A 22,197-nucleotide genomic window follows, 5' to 3' on the forward strand; every position below is an offset into this window, starting at 1 on the left:
TATGGCTTTAAGAATTCACTGGGAATGACAGAATTGCAATTAAGTAGAGTATGTGGAGAGAGCCTTAACCCATCTCATTAATTAATGAGGTCACTTTTTTCAAGTGTTTCATGGGAGCCCTTGGGAAAAGAAGATGGCAATTTATTGTAATCCCTGGAGAGGTTTTTTCCTCCTTCCTCACACAAAGTTATCTCAGACTCCCTGCCCTGTGCCAGTGACCCCCGTGTGTCCTCCTGCAGCTTCTCTGTGCAAGAGAGAACAGGATCAGGGTGAGAAGGAATTTCAGCCTGTCCAGATGTCAGGGGCTTCTCCTTTGTGCAGCCAAACCCCCAGCCCTGGGTCCACAGCTCTGGAACCTCCTCCTGCCCCCTGACACATCTCTGTGGCAGCTGTGACCTCAAAAAGGCTCAGATATTCTGGGTTCTGCAGCTTTTGTCACACTTTTGGAAGGAGTGCCTGGCCAAGGGGTGGCTCTGGATCCCACAGAGCGAGGCAGGGCTGGTTTGGGGCAAAATCTGCCCTGGGAAATGAAAGAATGTGGTGGTGTTTGAGGGTCCCCTGGACGAGGGAAGAGATGAGAATCTTGACTCCATGTTTCAGAAGACTGAAAATAAATATATATATTTATTATATAAATATACTTATATTATATACAATTATAATTATATAATATTTTATTATATAATTATTTAATTATAATTATAAGTATAATTATATAATTATTAAATATTATATTATTATAACGCTAAGATAAATATATTATATTATATTATATTATATTATATTATATTATATTATATTATATTATATTATATTATATTATATTATATTATATTATATTATATTATATTATATTATATTATATTATATTATATTATATTGATATATTAAAACTACACTGAAGAAAGAGAAAGGAGACATCAGAAGGCTGGAAAGGAATGAATCATAAAATCTCGTGACAGACTCAGAGAGTCCGACACATCTGGCTGGGATTGGCCATTAATTAAAAACAATTCACATGCAACCAATCAAAGATGCTGGTGAACCATCTCCAGACCACATTCCACAGCCATATCAGATAATTGTTGTTTACATTTATTTGCTGAGGCTTCTTCTCAGGAGAAAAATCCTAGGGACAGGATTTTTATAAAATATGTCAGGATTTTTAGAAAATAAAATAAAATAAAATAATAAAAGGGATCCTGGCAAGCTGGGCAGGCAGGGCTGGGGGTCAGGGCAGGGCCAGCCCTGGTTCCCAGCCTGCCTGGCACAGCTCGGCAGCTGCTCTGCTCCCTGTGCAGATGGAAACCCAGGCAGCAGCACATGGAGGGCTCCTGCAGCCAGTGCAGCATTTAGGGAGAGGTGATTCATGCTTCTCTCTGCAAATAAACCCCTGCTCCGCCTTTGCCTGCACTTTGCAATCTGTGCCTGGCTCAGGTAGGAAGAAAACTGCTGAGAGTTGCCAGGAAGGTTTCCAGAGCAGGAGATTTCACAGCAGTTCTGTGCTGCTTGCCCAAACAGCCCAGCCCAACCTCATTACTCATCCTCTCCTTCCACAAAACTCCGTCCCCTCCTTCTAATAAGGAGCATAAAAAGCACTATTTTAGGCTTCTTCAGTGGATTGTTCGTGATTAAAGAGACAGTTGGGAATAGTCTGTGATGTTGAGAAGTCTCTGTATGAAATATTGAGCAGTGCTTAAGAAAGCCAGCTGTGTTTGTGTGGCAGAAATGGAGCTGGCCCCGGAGTGGCAATGAGGAGGAGACAGAGAGCAGCAGAGGCTGGTGACTCATGGGGAGAAAATGGTTTTACCTGGGCCAGGCTGGCATGGGGAAAGTGTCTGGGTCAAGCTGGGCCCTGTCTGCTTTGTGAAGGGGTGGTGTGGTGACACCTCACTCTGAAAGGAGAATTAGCAGAGTATTTCTTGATAGAAAACAGTAATTGAACAAGGTTCAGTGACAGGATCCACTTGATTATTTACTGGCAGAGGACAGGCTCAGGCAGAGCTGTCAGGGAGCCCCTGGCACATCCCTGGGCAGGTCCTGAGTGGTGGTGGCTCCAAGCAAGGCCTCCAGAAGTGTCACCAGACACGTGGTGACAATGAACCTTCAGACTCTATAAAGGAAATTGGCTGCTAATGAGAGGTGGGCTTTGCATAAACTGTTTCTGCTGATTTCTGAAAACACTCAGGGATGTTCTGCTGGCCAAATGCATGGCTGGATAGAATTTGATGGAATGGTGTCCCTGCTGGCACTGGAACTGTGTCCCTGGTGACCCTGGGATTGTGTCCCTGCTGGCACTGGAACTGTGTCCCTGGTGGCCCTGGAACTGTGTCCCTGCTGACCCTGGGATTGTGTCCCTGGTGGCCCTGGGATTGTGTCCCTGGTGACCCTGGGATTGTGTCCCTGGTGGCCCTGGGATTGTGTCCCTGGTGGCCCTGGAACTGTGTCCCTGCTGACCCTGGGATTGTGACCCTGGTGGCACTGGGATTGTGACCCTGGTGGCCCTGGAACTGTGTCCCTGCTGACCCTGGGATTGTGACCCTGGTGGCACTGGGATTGTGTCCCTGCTGACCCTGGGATTGTGTCCCTGCTGGCACTGGGATTGTGACCCTGGTGACCCTGGGATTGTGACTCTGCTGACCCTGGAGCTGTGGCCCTGCAGAGATGGCACTTGGTGACAAGGTGGCAGTGGGTCCAAGGTTGAACACAATGATCCTGGATCTCTTTCCCAAGGTCTGGGGGGGTTTGGAGAAGCGCCCCCTGTGCTGCTGTCCCAGCCTTGGTCCCACTTTGTTTCTGGAGCAGGTGGCAGCTCTGGGACCTGGCCTGTGGGACAGGGCTCTGTCACAGCAGCCGTGGCTGATTCCCTTTGATGCTTCCCTGCCCCAGACAGCAGGGATGGAACCAGCACAGCTCCTCCTGCTCTGTCAGCCACCACAACAGCAGCTGCTGCAGGCTGACACACTTTGCAGAGGGAAGGGATGGGGAAGAGCTGAGCAACAACAACAACAATAATAATAAAAATATCAATTATAAACTTTTAAAATTATGTAATGATAAAATTAATCTATTATTAAATTATTCAATTATAAAATATTAATAATATAGATAAATATAAGAATACTAATACTATAGATAAATATATTTAGCTATAAAATTAATTAATTATTAAATTAATTAGTTATAAAATATTATTACTATAGATAAATATAAATAAATATTAATACTATAGATAAATATATTCAGCTATAAAATTAATTAATTATTAAATTAAGTAGTTATAAAAATATTAATGCTAAGATAAATATAAATAAATATTAATACTATAGATAAATATATTCAGCTATAAAATTAATTAATTATTAAATTAAGTAGTTATAAAAATATTAATGCTAAGATAAATATAAATAAATATTAATACTATAGATAAATATATTTAGTTATAAAATTAATTAATTATTAAATTATTTAATTATAAGAATATTAATACTATAGATAAATATAAATAAATATTAATTCAGGGAGAATTACAATTACAATTGTCCCCGAGTCACTCCCAGGCCCCTGAGGTTTATTGATGGCCATCAGAGGATTAACCAAACGCAAGGGGGCTTTTTGCATGTTTATTGTGCAGGCACACACTCCTCTCACCGGGGTGAAAGGGTGGGTGATAAATGGCAGATATTAAACACACAGTGCTGCTGGAGGCTCCATCCATCTCCTCTGGGAAATTGGCTGTGTCAAGGAAGGGAAAGGCAGGCGCAGGCAGGGCTGGGGAGGGACAAGGTCTCCAACCCTGCTGATCCATGGGGTGCTCTCTGTGGGAGAGCATCCAAGCATCCCACTTCCCCAAAGGGGTGGGAATCCATAAAATCAGAGGGGTTTGGGAAAGCTGCAAAAGGCAGCCTCAGAGACAGCAGAACTGGGATTGGAGCTAAGCAGCAGCCATGAGATTGGGCAGCAGAAAAATTATTTAAATAGAAAAGTAACGACGAACAATGTTTAACAGAACAATTGTCTGTGTATTAATGCTTGTCTGGAATAACTCCCTGAGCTGCAGAAAAGTTTATCCAGTGAGATATTGGGAGGTTCTAAGCTCAATAATGGAGCTCTGTGCGTTGTGTTTGAAGGCTCACAAGCAGGTATTGTATTTGAAATAAGCAAGCATTGTTTAACCAAAGGTACCTGTGCTTACAGTGGTTGGATGGAACTACTGTCAATGTGCTTTTGCTTTGTGGGATTGGTCAGAAAACTCATAAAGTGAGTTGTGACATTGAGTTCTGTGTCTGCTGCCTGGGATGTGAGCTGCTGGCATCTTCCCATTGTCATAGCCATGGAATGAGGCTGATGCTGGAAAATCAAACAGCTCAAGGTGGGTTCCACAGCAGCCCTGTCCTGTTCATGATTTGTACAGAGACCCCAGCCAGTGACAAAAGGGACTCAGGGCTGCTGGAGAGCCTGGCTGGGATGTGATCCCCAAAGGGGAGAGCAGGAACAGCCTCAGCCTCGGGATAATTCAGGTTAGGAGAGAGCTGGTTGGCAAAGCTCTGCCTCCCCATCTCCACCCTTTCCTGCTTTCCTAGAACATCACTCCCAAGTTCCCCATTTCCCACAAATTTCAGCTGGTTTATCATCTTGGATTGCCTTTTCTCCCTGTTTATTTCCTGCATTTCCAGCACACATCCATCAGGCGCCTGTGGAAACCAAAAGCAGGTCAGTGGGACAAATTAATTCTCTCTGTCCTCTGTGCTCAGACTTTATGACAAGTGGCTAATCATCTTTGATTCCTCTGCTGCTGCTGGTAATGACATTAGCCACGATTAACTCATTTAGCTCATCTGTGGATTTAATATCCAGTTCACATCAGAAGGGAACAGGCTGAGACGTTCAGGAAGCAATAACCCCTTTTCCATGTGCTTGCACTTTGTTCACAGCTGCTCAGAACGACCTTTTGGAGTTAATTGATCAGCTGGGACAACCTGTGAGACCTGGGTCATGGGTTCCTGCCTCGAGCTGCTTCTGAGTGGTGGCAATTAAAGCTTTCCAGGGCAGGGCAGGGGAAGGGAGGGGCTGTGTGGGCTCAGGGAAGTGGGGAGCAGCATGATGTTCATCATTCCCAGCTACCTGAGCTCCCCCAGACCATAAAACCTCTCACTTCTCCTCGCTCCCCAGCCCCTCAGGCTGTTCCTGTGTATCTCAGCAGGGCTGGGATGTGCAGATTGCCCCATGAGGGAGCAGAACTGGGCCCATTCCAGCTCCCCAAAAGGCCCCATTGTATCTGCTGTACATGAGGAGCTGTAAATACCCTCCCTGCTGGCTGCAGGCTCTTTTCCCTCTCTGCATTTTTAATTCTGGTGGCAGTTGTGGTGTTCTTAGGCTTGGTGGGGAGATCTGCGAGACTGGGGTGTGCTGAGTCCCCCCAGGCCAGGGGCACAGCCCAAACCAGGGTCAGTGCTGGTTTTTGACAAGAGAAGGGGTTGGAAAGGCAGAGGAATGGGATATTCAGCTGGAACAACCTGGGCTAGGGGAAGGTGTCCCTGCCCAAGGCAGAGGGTGGCACAGGAGGATCTTTAAGGTCATTTCCAACCCAAACCATTCTGGGATTCCAGGATTCCGTGATCCATCCAAGCTGCCCCTCCCACACCTGTCTCTCATTGATTTAATTTATTCCTTGGTCTGGTTGTTCAGCCTGCAGAAAAGGGGGATCAGGGGGCAATTCTGGCTCTGCCCAGCTCCTGACAGGAGGGGACAGCCCCAGGTCGGGCTGTGCTCCAGGGAACAGGGACAGGAGCAGAGGGAACGGCCTCAGGCTGGGCCAGGGCAGCTCAGGGTGGGCACAGCAGGAATTTCCCCATGGAAAGGGGGCTCAGGGATTGGAACTGCCCAGGGAGGGTTGCAGTGCCCATCCCTGGAGTGCCCAGGGAATTCCTGGAGGTGGCACTGAATGCTCTGGGCTGGGGACAGGGTGGGGATCAGGGTGGACTCGATGGCCTGGGAGCTCTTTCCCAACCTAATGATTCTGGGATTCTGATCTGAAGTGGACCTGCTGCATGAGAGGAAGTCTGGACTCTGTTCTGGGATTAACAAAAGCTTCCCTGATCCTGGGTTTTCCCTAATCCTCTCGCCCAGCTCTGGCCCAGCCAGGATGGGCAGGAGCTGCCTCCAAGGAGAAAGGAAGGAGCACAGTGAGGACTGGCAGGGGGAGCCCCACAGGCCTCTGTGAGTCACAGCAGTGACAGGAGCTGTGTGGGAACAGGGTTAATACAGGTATCTTCCATAATTAAGACATCAATTAAATTCTTAAAAATCAGGTGGAAATATCACATAGCATTAACTGGAACATTTCCAGCTGGTGTATGCCATGGCCTTGTGATGAGTGGGTTAATCATCCCTCATTAAATAGGCCTGACATTGGTAGCACTATCTGTCATTTCACTTTGGCAAAGGTGGGGGCAGTTTATTGTTTTTATTGTGTTTCCTGTCCCACTGCTGGCAGCCCCAGGGCCCTGCAGTATCCCTGGGCAGGAGCTCTGCTGTCCCAGCCTGGCTGTACCTGTTAATCAGCACTTGGCTTTTGGTAATTAACTCATTTATTGCCACACGAAAACAGAACAACAATGGAAATCACCGGGCAGGAATGAGCCTGGCCAGGGGCAGGGTGCTCATTTTGCTGTGTGGGCTTGGACAGGATCAGGCCCTGGAGCATTTTCCCTGTTTGTTCTGCCTCTGCTGAAGTCACTTATTAAAGTGCTGGCTGTCCCTGCTAAGGCACTGCCTCAAGGTCACCAGCAGCACTGAGGTCATGGCAGGAATAAACACCCCTCTGCCTTGGAATAAATCTCCTTTATTCCATGTGCTCTGAATGCAGCTGCTTCCCTTTGGCTGCAATCTGCAGTTTATGTGCCAGTGTTTTCACTGCTGGGAGAATCAATACACCTGGACAAGGCTTGGAAATCAGCAGGATCCAGGGCTGGCCACAGGAAAAGGCTGGGATTTATTCAGAGGGTGAGCTCCCAAGTTTTATCCTGCAAATTAAATTGTGGGGAAGAGCTGAGAGGCAGGAGGAGAGAACAGCCCTGAGCCACATTCAGGGACATGACGATCTGCTGTCAGGCCCAGCAGATCCTGTTTCCCATTCCCATCCCATGGATCCCATCCCATGAGCATCTCCCACAGACCAGGTTGCCCCAAGCCCTGTCCAACCTGGCCTGACTTTTTCCTGATATCCCACCTGAACCTGCCCTGCCAGGGGGTGGCACTGGATGGGATTTAAGGTCCCTCCCAACCCAAACCATTCCACAATTCTATGAAATTCCTTCTCTGCAGGTGTCAGCACAGGCTCCCAGCACTTGGAAGCGTTCAAAACCCAATTTTGGGAAGTTGGATGTAGCATTTCACAGTGTGGTTTAGTGGGAATGGTGGGATTTGGCTGAAGGTTGAACTCCAGGTTTTATCTTGGTCTTGCCCTGTGATCCCAGCCTGGCCATGCTGGGAACAACCTGCCTGGCCTTCCTCCAGCCCAGGGCTGAACATCAGTTTGGAGATTTGGAGAGCGGTGACCTCCAGGCACCTCTGTCAAGATGTGCAGCCTCCATTTGAAATGTCCCCAAAGTGTCCCCATGGCCATTTGTGAGAAGCATTTTTTGGATTCCACCTTTTCGATTTCCACCATTTTGGTTTTCCTCTTTTTGGTTTCTGCCTTTTTGGTTTTCAGCGTTTTGGATTCCACCTTTTTGGTTTTCCCCTTTTTGGATTCCATCTTTTTGGTTTTCCCCTTTTCGGATTCCGCCTTTTTGGTTTTCCCCTTTTCGGGTTCCGCCTTTTTGGTTTTCCCCTTTTTGTTTGGTTTTCCTCTTTTTTGGATTTTCCCTTTTTCGAATTCAGCCTTTTCGGATTCCGCCTTTTTGGTTTTCCCCTTTTTGGATTCCGCCTTTTTGGTTTTCCTCTTTTTGGATTCCACCATTTTGGTTTTCCTCTTTTTGGTTTTCTCCTTTTCGGATTCTGCCTTTTTGGTTTTCCCCTTTTCGGGTTCCGCCTTTTTGGTTTTCCCCTTTTTGTTTGGTTTTCCCCTTTTTTGGATTTTCCCTTTTTCGGATTCCGCCTTTTCGGATTCCACCTTTTCTGATTCCGCCTTTTCGGATTCTGCCTTTTGGTTTTCTCCTTTTTGGATTCCGCCTTTTTGGTTTTCCCCTTTTTGGTTTTCCCCTTTTCTGGATTTTCCCTTTTCGGATTCCACCTTTTCGGATTTCCCCTTTTCGGTTTTCCCCTTTTCGGATTCCGCCTTTTTGGTTTTCCCCTTTTTGGATTCCGCCTGCCCACAGCCCAGTAACCCCAAGGTGATCCATCCCCTGTGGAGCTGCTGCTGGAAACCTTCAAAACCTCCCCCTGGAAACCTTTTATTGCAGGACCACGTTGGGCACAAAGAGCCGGGCAGGGCTGGGGGCTGCTCACCCCCTTGGCACGATGGAGGGAGGCACAACCCCGAGGCAGAGGGAACACTTTCAATAAAGTGCAAATCACGTGTTGGAGATGAAACAGAAACGCCCCCACCCCGGGGGTTGAATTGTGTACCAACCACAAAAGAAAGGCCATTAATTCTCTCCCAGCTCATGATAGAAAGTTTCCCACTGTATGAAAGCTTTAATAAGATTACCCATAAACTTTATGTGTTTCTGAGCAGTCCAGGAAATTACAATTATCTCCTGCTCGCTGCAGAACAGGTAATGCCGGCCCCGGGGCGTCATTAGCGTGCCATTAGCCTAATTGGCTGGGCTTTAATTAACGCGGAGCCGGGCCCGCCTCGGGGAGGGGTCGGGGCGCACAGAGCAGGGTTTAAGTGCGGATTAAGCCGGATCGCAGAGGGGTTTAAATGCGGTTTAAACCGGGTCACAGCGGGCTTTAATCGGGATTTAAGCCGGGTCGCAGTGGGGTCACAGCGCGGTTTAAATTGGGGCACAGTGGGCTTTAAGTGGGATTTAAGTGCAGTTTTAGCCGGGTCACAGTGGGGTTTAAACCGGGTTGCAGCGGGCTTTAATCAGGATTTAAATCGGATCGCAGCGCGGTTTAAATTGGGGCACAGCGGGGTTTAAACTGGATCACTGCAGGGTTTAAGCGCGGTCCAAGCCGGGTCACAGCAGGGTTTAAGCGCGGTCTCAGCCGGGTCACAGCAGGGTTTAAGCGCGGTCCAAGCCGGGTCACAGCAGGGTTTAAGCGCGGTCCAAGCCGGGTCACAGCAGGGTTTAAGCGCGGTCCAAGCCGGGTCACAGCAGAATTTAAGCACGGTCTAAACCGGGTCACAGCAGGGTTTAAGCGCGGTCTCAGCCGGGTCACAGCAGGGTTTAAGCACGGTGTAAGCCGGGTCACAGCAGGGTTTAAGCGCGGTCTCAGCCGGGTCACAGCAGGGTTTAAGCGCGGTCTCAGCCGGGTCACAGCAGGGTTTAAGCACGGTCTCAGCCGGGTCACAGCAGGGTTTAAGCACGGTCCAAGCCGGGTCACAGCAGGGTTTAAGCACGGTCTCAGCCGGGTCACAGCAGGGTTTAAGCACGGTCCAAGCCGGGTCACAGCAGGGTTTAAGCGCGGTCTCAGCCGGGTCACAGCAGGGTTTAAGCGCGGTCTCAGCCGGGTCACAGCAGGGTTTAAGCACGGTCTTAGCCGGGTCACAGCGGGTTAAGCCGAGCCCGGGCGCGGTCCCTCGGTGCCGCCGCGTGTCCCGCACGGGGATGGGCTCAGGGCGCGCATCCCAGCCCCAGGCTCGCTCTGCCCGTGGGATTTTCCCTCCCTTTCCCATTTCCCGGCCATTCCCGGGAAGCTGCCCTGTCCCTGCCGTTCTCTAGGTGGGGATCTTCGCTTGGCCAACGGCGCCGGGCTCTGGATTTCCATTCTGAGAGAACAAAACTCGGCTGCTGAATTTTCAGCTGCTCTGTCAGATCTGTAGCTCTCTTCTGGGACACGCAGAGCTCCTTCTGTCAGGAAAATTAACCCACAAACACCAGAGGTTTATGCCCAAAAAGGAGCCAGAGGAGTCCTTTTTACTTCATTTGAATAAAGGGAGAGGCCATGGGCCATTCCCCTGGGGTCTCTCAGATTTTTGGAGGACTCAGCTTCCTTCTTATCCCAATTTCCCAGCCGCATTTCCCTTCTCTCTTTCCCCATTTCTGAGGTACTTGAGAGGTTCAGACTTCCCCAAACACCTGATACCAGAGATTCCCCTCTAATGTATAACCCTCCCTTTTCATGTTTATGGAATTTAGGGTTTTTCCCCATTGTTTCTTTCATCTTTCAATGTCCAATTTAATTTATCAGCAACCCTAAAGTTTATTTGTAAGAGCAAATATTTTTCCATTCATCAATCAGTGGAATATTTCCCATTGCTTCTTTTATCTCCCAGTGCTGGTTTTATCCACCAGCAGCCCCACAGCAGGTTTGGAAAGACAAATCCCCCATTCCTCTCACTTCTGCTGGGAGCACGGGGCTGACAGGAATTTCTGTGCCTCTGCTCTCACCACCTCCCCTGTTTGCTTTGTGTTATTCGGTGCCTGGTGAGAATGAAAACACTTGAAAGGAGATTTGCCTAACAAACTAATGAAAAGTAAACGAGAGCATCACCAAGGAGCGTGAGCAGCCAAAACCAGGGGCTGATTTCAGCAGCTCTGCCACAAGATCCTCCCACAGGGATGCTCCAGCAGCCCCTGCCCTCAGGAGGGCTCAAACCCTCCCAAATTGAGCTGTTCCAGGCTTTCACCACGTCATCCTCAGCAGAATGTTGCTGCTAAAGATAAATCTCTCTCTGAGCAGCACCAGGCTCTGTTTTCCTTGCAGGGAGATGGCAGCTGAGATTGGCAGGGCCAGCAGGATTAAGCCTCCCTCTGTTGTGAATTCCCTGCCAGGCAGAGCAAGGAGAAATGAGATCCCAGGGGTGGAAGGGCAGTGCTCCTCCACAAGGGTTCTCTCCACTGCAGCCAGGCACTAATCAGGGGAGCAGCTGAACCCTGGGTGCTGTCAGAAGAGGAATTTTAAACCAGCCAAACTCACGTGCGCACAACGAGGTGCCCTAAACCCGACAGGCAGAACGCTGAGAAAAGCAAACAGGGAGGGATAAAAAGGCCAAAAGGATGGGCAGCAACACAGGGCAGGTCTCTGGCCTTTTGTTTGGGTTCCACGTGGAAATTTGGATGAAAAGTGAAGATTCTGTTAAGGAATGCTTTAATCCTTTTATCAGGGAGCACTGCAAAGTGTCTTGCTCCTCACTTGAAGGCAGCTGCTCAGCTGGAAAGGAGCATTCTGTCAAAAATGGTTTAGAACAATGGGGATTCAGGGGCAAATCTGTTCACCCCTCTGCTGAACCATCTTCAAGGGCTGAAAATGTCTTACAGAGGGCTCTGCTCCAGGTGAGTGTCAGCAGAGGCTCATGGCAGCCTGGCTTTCCCTCCCATCACCCTGACCTGCAGCCTCTGCACAGCACCTGGGCTCTCACCCAGGAAGGCAAAATCTCTGTGGGGAAGGAAGAAAAGCAGTGGAGCTGTGAGCTGGGCTCTGTGACAGTGTGCCAGGGGTTCTGGGGGCTCCTCAAAGGTCCTGGCAGCTGCAGGAGGGGGATTTGGGTGTGGATTTTGGGTTCTGGGATTTGGGTCCTGCAGGACAGGGGTACAGAGGGGAGTCAAGGGAAGAAAGGCAGCAGAGCTGAGAGAAGTGGGGCAGAGGGGCAGGAGCCAGGTCTGGGCACAGCTCTGATATGTGAGGAGTTTTCTGTTGGGTCTCAGATGGAAACCCTGCTTGGAATGCTCCTCAGCAAGGGTGTGCTCTTCAAAGGAAACACTTTCCTTGGGAATATTGCCTTGGTTTTGCAGAGAATCACTGGAAAAAACCCTTTTCCTTTTCCCCACTTCCCCCACTCGTCCCCCCCCTTTTGTCCCCTTTTCACTCTCCCCTTTCCCCCCTTTTCACTTTCCCCTTTCCCCCCTTTTTTCCCCTTTTCACTTTCCCCTTTCCCCCCTTTTTTCCCCTTTTCAATTTCCCCTTTTCCCCCCATTTTCCTCCTTTTCACTTTCCCCTTTTTTCCCCTTCCTGCCTTTGCAAAGCCCCTTTGCCTTCATCTCATTTCCCCTTTATTTTTCCTTTCCTGCACTCCCTGCCCTGTTCCTGCTGGCCCAGCTGGGATGGCTGCCCTGCCATCCCCAGGGTTCCAAACCCCATCCCTGCCATCCCCAGGGTTCCAAACCCATCTCTGCAATCCCCAGGGTTCCAAACCCCATCCCCGCAATCCCCAGCGTTCCAAACCCCATCCCCGCAATCCCCAGGGTTCCAAACCCCATCCCTGCCATCCCCAGGGTTCCAAACCCCATCCCTGCCATCCCCAGGGTTCCAAACCCCATCCCTGCCATCCCCAGGGTTCCAACCCCATCCCTGCCATCCCCAGGGTTCCAAACCCATCCCCAGGTTTCCAAACCCATCCCCAGGGTTCCAAACCCATCCCTGCCATCCCCAGGGTTCCAAACCCATCCCCAGGGTTCCAAACCCATCCCCAGGGTTCCAAACCCCATCCCTGCAGTCCCCAGGGTTCCAAACCCCATCCCTGCAGTCCCCAGGGTTCCAAACCCCATCCCTGCAGTCCCCAGGGTTCCAAACCCATCCCCAGGATTCCAAACCCATCCCCAGGATTCCAAACCCATCCCCAGGGTTCCAAACCCATCCCCAGGGTTCCAAACCCCCAGGGTTCCAAATCCTTCTGTCTGCAGGACTGACGGATGCCTGCAAACAGGGGAGGGCTGACCTTGCCCTTGGCTCTGTGGCACAGAATTTCTCAGGAGCTGAGCTGCAAAGTGGCCCCTGGGAGTGCAGGGCAGGCAGTGATGGGAGAGGAAGGGGCTGGGATGTCTCGTTCAAGGTGGAGGAGGAGAGGGAAATGCAGCACCTCAATCCAAGATTTCTTCATTTCCTTCATGTTTAGCCCCATTTCCATGCAGGGAAGAGATCAGAATTCCCAGAAATTCTCCTAGAAATTCCCCCTTCGTATTCCTGGAGGGTCTGGGCTGCCCTGGGGCCTCTGGGGAGAGCCTCAGCTCCTTGCCAGGGTCACTCCTTCCTCCCAGCAGTATTTGTATGGCTGGATCTGCTCCCTGTGCTTCTCCAGCGACTGCAGGGGGAGCCTTGGCACCAAAATTGGGCTGGGCTGCTCCAAGGCAGGGTAAAAAACGTCCATTCTGGTGGAAATACGGGAATCAAGCCCCAGATGGGGGCTTTGGAAATCCAAGGGTGCAGCCACTGTCTGGTGGGGGCTGCTCAGAGTGCAGCTGCCCCCAGCACAACGCTGGGCACCTTTTCCAGTTTACTCAGCAATTCAACTCACAACACCTCCAGTTAAGCCCAGCTTAAGCTTTCAAGCCCTGGGGAGGGGGTGTGGAAGGAGGGAGAGCAGCAGGCTCTTTGAATTCAGATTCCAAGGCCCCCGACCCGAGGGGTGGTTTGGGAGGGAATTCTGGTGGGAGCCACGTAGAGTGGGAGCAGCCCCTGCCCAGGATTTCTGGTTCCCAAGGAATATCTGTCCTTTTGGAGCCAGTTCCCTGTGCTGTCCCAATAGGGGAGAGCCTGGACTGCAGCTCCCAGAAGCAGCGAGCCCAGCTTGTGTTTTAGACCCCAGCTGGTTTCCATCAGCAGAGTTTATTCATTCTGGGCTCGGCAGAGAGATGCAGAAAAAGCAAGTGAAGCTGCAGAAATCAGTTTGGTTTCTGAATAAAGCTGTATTTTAATGAAGAAACAAATTCAGTGCTGCAAAACATCAAGTGAGAAGAAATTCTGCTGCAAACTTTCATGCTGAGCCGCTTCTGTTTTCTTCAGGCCACTTCTTCCTTGGGAAGAACAAGACCTCTGGAAATCAGGCTCCGGCTTTGGAAGGGTTTTCCAGGCTGGCTCAGCTCCCCTGTGGGAGCTGTGCTCTCCTCAAACCCTTCCTGCTCTCCTTTGGCAAGGACAAGTTGAAGGTGCTGAACTCAGTCCTCAAAGGTTTCCTGCTGGCTTTGGAGCCCTGCTTGGCCTCTGCAGCAGCCAGGACACAAACCCTGCCCTGGAAAGAGGCATCTCCTGTGATCCTGGGGCTCCAGAGCCAGGAACCAGCTGAGAAGTGACTCTGGGTCCATCCAGAATGGAGCTGCCCAGATCAAACCACCACAGGAGAAACCTCAGCCCTTGAGGGCAGAACTCTGAGATTTTCCTCCCTTCCCTGGAGCAACAACATCTCCAAGGTGACCTTGCAGCAGAGTGGTGCCACACAGACTGGAGGAAGGTGATAATTTGGGTGTAAAATTGGCTGGAAGATCGAATGTAAAGGATTGCAACCCCTCCTGCACGGCCCAGCTTCCCTGCAGCGTCCCTTGGGCTGATCCTGGTGCCAGCGCTGCTCAAAGTAGGCATGGACAGCTGGGAGCAAAGGGTGGGGAGAAAAGCAGGGGGTGGAGAGGATGAGGATGGGGAGAAGGGGATGGGGAACCGAGGATGGAGAGAAGGGGATGCAGAGCAGAGGATGGGGTGTAGAGGAGAGGATGAAGAGAAGAGGACAGAGAGCAGAGGAGAGGATGAGGAGCAGGGGAATGAAGAGAAGAGGATGGAGAGGAGAGGATGGAGGGCAGAGCAGAAGATGGAGAGGAGAGGATGGAGGGCAGAGCAGAGGATGCAGGGCAGGGGATGGGGAGAATGAGGAGCAGAGGATGAGGAGGAGGGGATGCAGAGCAGACCAGGGGATGGGGAACAGAGAATGGGGAGCAGAGCAGGGGATGGAGAGAAGAGGATGCAGAGCAGAGAACAGGATGAGGATGGGGAGCAGAGGATGAGGAGCAAGGAATGAGGAGGAGAGGACGGGGAGCAGAGGTTGCAGAGCAGAGGACAGGATGAGGATGCAGGGCAGAGGATGGGGGGAGCAGGGAATGAGGAGCAAGGAATGAAGAGCTGAGGATGGGGAGCAGAGCAGAGGTTGCAGAGAAGAGGATGCAGAACAGGGAACAGGATGAGGATGCAGAGCAGAGGATGGGGAGCAAGGAATGCAGAGCAGAGGATGGGGAGAGAGGATGCAGGGCAGAGGATGGAGAGAAGAGGACAGGATAAGGATGCAGGGCAGAGGATGAGGAGCAGGGAATGAAGAGCAGAGGATGGGGAGAGAGGATGCAGGGCAGAGGATGGAGAGAAGAGGACAGGATGAGGATGCAGGGCAGAGGATGAGGAGCAGGGAATGAAGAGCAGAGGATGAGGAGCAGAGGATGCAGGGCAGAGGATGAGGAGCTGCTGGAAGGATGCACAGCCCCCTCCTGCTGCCCAGGGCTGCTCTAAAGGAGCTGAACTGAATGTTCATCTGTGTCCCACCGAGCCCTGGCCTTCCTTTCATCCTCACCCCCGCAGCTGTGTCCCTGCAGAGGGCCAGGCCCTGCTGTCCTACTTGAGCAGCTCTGCAAAAGCTCCTCAGGAGCTCCTGGTGCTCTGCCCTCCACCCCTGAACCCCTGACTCTCCTCTCCTGCTGTGTCCCATCCGTGGGGACAGGGACAGAGCTGTCCCTGTGCTCTGTGCAGGGCTGTGCTGCCTGAACAAAGGGCATTTTCTCATCTGGGGGCAGCTCTGGGCTGTGGCTGCTCCTCAGCAGGGCTCAGACCCTCAGGGAGGGCACAGGGGTCGCCTCTGCCTGCAGAGGAACCTGCCCTGGCTGTCCCCAGGAGGGGATGCAGCTGCTCACAGTGACCCTGGCATGTGTCACAGTCTCTTTTTCCCAGCCTGGTGGTCACAGAAGGAGTCAGACCTCTTCAGTTCTCGGCCTCAAGGTTGGTTATTGTTTTTTATTTATAAAATTCTTTCTCCTGACCTGCTCAGCAGGACAGACAGAGGCACTCTGCCTGCCCCTGGGGCAGTGTTATCTTTTTATACTAAAAATTACCTGTACAATATTTACAATTACTTTCCAATTGCTATCACCTGTGTTAGACAGTGAGCTTCTACTCTAAGCCAATCCAAAAGTGCCACCATCACAGCAGAAGATGGAGGCCAAGAAGAAGAAGGAGAAAGGCTGGACATGCCCAGATCCCTCCATCTTGCCCCCTGAACCCCCATTCTAAAAACCCCAAAAAATCCATTTTTCACCCTGTGACCAACTAATTATTATTCTACTTAGACTTTTGTGGCCTGCAGATCCTCATGTAAGGTTGGTAATTTGCTCCATGGGTCATAATCAAACCCCCAGGTGTCCTGGGCTCTGTGCCAGGGTCCCTGAGCCCCCTGGCAGGGTTTGGGCACCCCAGGACAGCCAGAGGGATGTGCTGAACTCTGACACCCCAGATCCCCCCTGGATGACAGTGTTGGCTTCCCCAGGGTGTGGGGCAGTGTCACTGTCACCCCCAGGGTGCAAATTCAGCCCTGGGCTGCCCAAAAGCACCCACAGGAGCTGCCAGGGCTGGGGCTTGCTCTCAAATCAGAGAGGGCAGAGCTGGGACACGGCAGCACCAGGCAAGGAGGGGCCAGAGCTGAGCCCATTCCCCTGCTTTGTCCCTCCCTGCCAGAAATCCCGGCAGTGAGGAAGAGCCCGATGCCTTCAGACACTGGCGTCCCTGCCAGCATTAATTTTCCAGTTGGCAGAGAAGGCCAATGACAGGAGCTGGTGCCAGGAACAGTGGAGAGCAATTTCTGGGGTGGTTGATCTCCTGTTCCAGGCAGCACCATGGTCACAGGTGGTGGGAAAAGCAATTACACTGCAGACAGCAGAGCTGGGCCCTGAGCCCCTGGCAGGCAGGGCCAGAGCTGCTCTGCAGGGTGAAGAAGGAGCAGCTGTGGGTGCTGACAGCTCCTGCCTTATCTCTCTCACTGTCTTTCCTTCCCCTCTCTTCCTCTTTCTTCCTATGCTTTGTCTCCCATTTACTCTTAAATAAAATCTCTTCTATTGACTTTGGCGCGAACTTGGGCAAAGGCACCTCAGAATAAAATCCTGACTTTGCTCCTCCATCTCTTCCTGTCCCTGTCCCTGTGCTGAGGCTCCCTGTGGACTCATGACCCAAAAGCTCAGGCCACTGACCTCCTTTCCTCCTCCTCCTCCTCCTGCTGCCCAGTGGGACATCAGCTCCTGGCCAAGGAGAAAATGGGGCAGCTCAGACGTCTGTACAGGAGAGCTTCTCTGCAGTGCCCAGGACCTCCAGGAAATGGGATGTGAGCAGCAGGGAGGCTGAGACAGCTCTGGAGTTTGTCCTGCTCTCCTGGCTGTTCCCAGTGCACCTCTGCCCATTGCTGTGCTCAGGAGAGAAGCAGGGCTGAGGTGATTCTGGAAATGGGAAAGGAAATGGGATGTGAGCAGCAGAGGAGGCTGAGACAGCTCTGGAGTTTGTCCTGCTGTCCTGGCTGCTAGTTATGGGATTTGTCCTGCTGTCCTGGCTGCTCTGCCCATTGCTGTGCTCAGGAGGGAAGCAGGGCTGAGATGATTCTGCATTTGGGGCAGTGAGCAGTTATAGGAACGTGTATGAGCAGTTATAGGAACGTGTATGAGCAGTTATAGGAACATGTATGAGCACTTATAGGAACGTGTATGAGCAGTTACAGGGACGCGTTTCTTGTTGATGGAGTGACAAAACTATTTTTGGGGTTTTTGTTTTTTTTGAAAAGGAAATAAGCTTAGAAGTTTTTTTCTTCAATGAGGTGAAAAGACATTTTATAGGACCTAGGGGACTCTATCTCAAAGTCTTTATCTTTCAGGATAGCTAATTGGACAGAAGCTAAAAAGTCCTTCTTGAGCAATTTACTAGAAAAGTAAGACAACAAAGAAACAAATCACTCTTGTGAGGTGTTTTACCAGGGGCAGGAGGACTTCTTGCACTTGGCTCGGTTTTCCTTTGTAAAGAGTTTTGTTATTTTTTGTTTCTAACACTGCCACAGAAGCCACCCTGCTGATTTTCTGCCTTCTGAGGTAGCTGAGCTGTCTTGGGTGTGAAATAGATCTCTGAGAGCTGACGAGACCTGGCTGGAGGAGACCCCTATTTCAACCAGGGTCACTCCTGGTGACATCTCAGGTGTGTCTGGAGGGCAGCTGGGCAGGGAGCAGGGCGAGGGAGTGGATGTGTCCCCTCTGCTGGGCGCTCTGAGGTCACAGCTGAGCTGCTGTGTCTGCTCTGGGGGCTGTGCTGGGGGACAGCCTCAGGCTGCTGAGGGAGCTGTGGGATGAGCTGCCTCCTTTGGAGGCAGAAATCTCACTGAATGTGTGAGAAAATGAGAATTTCACAGCCAGCCTTGAAGGAAAGGTGGGATCTCCATTCTTGGCTACTGAAACTCCAGACCCGGAGCAGCCTCCTCTGTCCTTGCTGGCGTCCCCTCCTGAGCAGGGCTTGCACTGGGCACCCCTGGCAGCCCATCCTGGCATGAATGACTCCATGAATCCGTGATTTTCAGGCTGTGCAGGGAGAAGGAGGATGCTGGAGGTGTGATCCCAGCCGGGGTGAGGCCACTGCCCAAAGGGGAATTGCTTCCTTGGTCTCCCAGCCCAGCTTTGTACTTAATTTGCACCTTGGCTGCAGGAGATGCAAAAGAACTGATTCATCCTTAGGGGAAATTCAATTAAGCAGCAGCCCCAGGCTGGTGAATATTTAAAGGGCTGGAGATGTGCTGTGAAGGGCATTGGTTGGGCAGCTGTGCAGAAAATCCCTTGTAAGTCTTTAATAAAACTTCAGGAGGCAAAGAGCAACAGAGCAGCAAGGAGAGAGAGCTGCTCTCCTGCAGGAGAGGGAGCAGAGCTGTGACACCCCTGGATGGGACACTGGGACACACCTGGATGGGACACTGGGACACTGTGACACACCTGGGATGTGACACTGTGACACCCCTGGATGGGACACTGTGACACACCTGGGATGTGACACTGTGACACCTGGGGCTCCTGGGCACTGTGACACACCTGGGGCTGGGGCACTGTGACACCCCTGGATGGGACACTGGGACACACCTGGATGGGACACTGGGACACCCCTGGGGCTCCTGGGCACTGTGACACTGTGACACACCTGGATGGGACATTGTGACACACCTGGGCTGGGGCACTGTGACACACTGGGGCTCCTGGGCACTGTGACACTGTGACACACCTGGATGTGACACTGTGACACACCTGGGGCTCCTGGGCACTGTGACACTGTGACACCCCTGGATGTGACACTGTGCCAGCCCTGGGGCTCCTGGGCACTGTGCCACCCCTGGATGTGACACTGTGCCAGCCCTGGGGCTCCTGGGCACCCCTGGGCTGGCCCAGGTGCCCGGCAGGGCAGGGATGTGAGGCCAGGGCTTCCAGCAGAGCAGTTTCCTGCAGAGCCAGCTCTGCGTGGAGAGCAGGGGTCTCACAGCTCCAATTTTTGGTGTTTTTGGGCTGTACCTGAGCTAACGCCTGGTGCTGTGTGGGGTCAGGGGACAGGACGGGGTCCAGACGGGGGCATGGGGGATTTTGTGCCCTTCAGCAGAGCCATGGACAATCCCTCACATTGCTGCAGCCCTGGGGTGACCTTCAGCCCCAAGCTCTGCTGGACACGATGGCTGGAGAGGCTCCTGGAGCAGAGGCTGGGTTAAAGGAATAAAATGGGGATTTATTAAAAGTTCTCCAAGGATCCACCTTGGGCAGTGCAAGAGCCCAGCCAGGGCTGCACCCAGGATGGACTCAGAGTCAGGAGCTTTCACCCTTTTTGGTCCATTTCCACACTGGGGTTCATTGTCCAGGCTTTGTTCCATTCTGGGCTCCCAGGACAGCTGCATTTCGTGCCCAAATGGGATCTGCTGCCAGTGAGGAAGATTCCATCACGCTCCCAGAGCAGAGCTGTCTGCTGGAATGCTCATCCCAGCCATCCCAGGCTCGGAATTTGGCGTGACAAAGTTCAAATCAGCTGTCTTGTTCCTTCTGGGAGATGCCATGGTGCATGAAGCTCTGCCTGTGCTCATCCAGAGCCACTGGTAGATGTCCTTGTCAAAGCCTAACTTTGGAGAAGAATCCTTTGGGATGAAAGGCACTGAATAATATCATTATTATGTATCTGCTCCTGACATGAAAATCAAGTGCTTCAGCTCTTTGGAGAATTTTCTGCATTGGCCTTTGAAGAATCATCTCCGGGGCAAATCCTTCTCCAGCTGGAATCCAGGACTTCACACACGAGTGCTGCCCTTTGCTGCAGGAGGGAATGTCTAGGAAATGGACCTTGAAGCAATAAGTAAATGCAGCAGTTTCTCCTGGTGTGCAGCTGCTGAAGCAGTGAAAGACAGAGAAATATGAAGGACAGGCTGCTGTAACATATGAGCTCTGTCAACAAAAGAAATGTCATGTCAGCCTTGGATGAACAGCCTCAAATCAACAGCGGACACTGGATTGACTCAGCTGCTGTCAGGGTGTCCTATTAGGAGATGGATGACTTCAGAGGGAGAATTTCTCAATCCATTTATATGAAGAATTTGCCTCTAAATTCAAAAGGAGGTTCTCAGCAGAATTGCTTTAGAATTTATGGCCCAGCATCTGTATCTCTTTTGTTTCCCCGGTGAGGAGGAGGCAGGAAGGTGAAATATTCCCAGAGTGGGCCTGGCCTGGCTCTCCTGGCCAGACCCTCCTCATCCCCTGCTGGGGGACCCATCACTCTCCCCTGTCCCTGTCCCTGTCCCTGTCCCTTCCTCTGGTGCAGCCAATCCAGCCCAGGGCTGACCAAAATTCACTTTATGCCTTTGGGCTCCACGCTGCCCTGGCCAGAGGCTTTGGGAGATGCCAATCTTTCGTCCATGATGGTTTTTCTGCCCCAAAAGCTGCAGCCAGGAGAAAATAATTTGCACTGGCAGACTGGCAATGAGGATGGGGAAGTGCCACCTCTCTCTGAGCCCTTGGATTTTCATGGTTTTTTGTTTTTTTCCAAAACCCCAGGCCACCAGATTGGTGTCCCACTCTCCCACTGGTGAAATTCAGCAGCAGCTAAAGGAAACAGGCTGAGTTCACCTAAAATCTGAGTTCATGCCTAAGCCTGTGATGGAGTTTGCAGGGGTCTGAGGATGAGGGAACAGACGAGGATCTGACTCCGTGTTTCACAAGGCTGATTTATTATTTTAGGATATATATTACATTAAAACTATACTGAAAGAATAGAAGAAAGGATTTCATCAGAAGGCTGGCTAAGAATAGAAAAAGAAAGAATGAATAACAAAGGCTTGTGTGTCAGACAGAGAGTCTGAGCCAGCTGGGCTGTGATTGGCCATTAACTAGAAACACCCACATGAGCCCAATCCCAGATGCCCCTGTTGCATCCCACAGCAGCAGATAACCATTGGTTCCATTTTGTTCCTGAGGCCTCTCAGCTTCTCAGGAGGAAAAATCCCAAGGAAAGGATTTTCATGGAAAGATGTGTGTGACATAAACCTAGGCACCGGTGGCCTTCCTCCATCCTTATTTAAATCCCTTGAGAGCTGGGTTTGGAGCAATCCTGGAGCACGGGGGAGCAGGTGAGGGAATCACCCAGAGCTTTGTGCAGGCTCATTCCTGCCCTGTGCTCCCAACATCTCCCACCTGGGCAGGAGAGGCCCAGGGAGTCCCTGAGGAGCCCAGGGAGACCTTGGTTGGTGTCCTTGGGATGGCCTGGGGTGGCTGCACTGCCTGGATGATTCCTGTCCATGGGATAATTGGTGCTCCCTGGGCCCAGGAGGGTCCTTCAGCAGCTGAGTGCAGCTCACAGGGGTGGGGAGGAGGGCACTGGAGAGGCACACCTGGGCTTTTGACCTTGCCAGGGAGTATTGCAAGTGCTTGTGAGTGGAAGCACTCCAAAGGGCAGCTCTTGTCCCTCCTTTCCCAGCAGGCAATCCCAGCCCATTCATTCCCATTCCCATTCCCTTTTTGCCAGCTGCAGCCTCAGCACAGCCTGCTCTGGTCACACCACAGCTCTCCATGTCCCTGACATCCCTTGTGCTTGGGAAGTCAGAGCTGAGCTGGGCTTCCACAGCCCTGGGAAACTCGTGGTGTGCGTGAATTTCCAGCAGATTTCCAGCTGGGCACTGCCGCTCCTGAGGGATTTGGTTTGTGTGTTTACTCAAAGCTGGTGGCTCTTTTCATCCAGGGATGCCTTTAAAGGAGTTGCCCCAAACCCCCCTCAGCATCAGCAACGCTTTGTGGGTTTGTCAGATGTTCCTTTTCCCAAAGGCTGCTCAAGATTTCAGTTTAACTGGTTTTAAGTCAGATTTAA

Source organism: Molothrus aeneus, chromosome 25 (assembly GCF_037042795.1).
Source record: "Molothrus aeneus isolate 106 chromosome 25, BPBGC_Maene_1.0, whole genome shotgun sequence".
Taxonomy (NCBI): Eukaryota; Metazoa; Chordata; class Aves; order Passeriformes; family Icteridae; genus Molothrus; species Molothrus aeneus.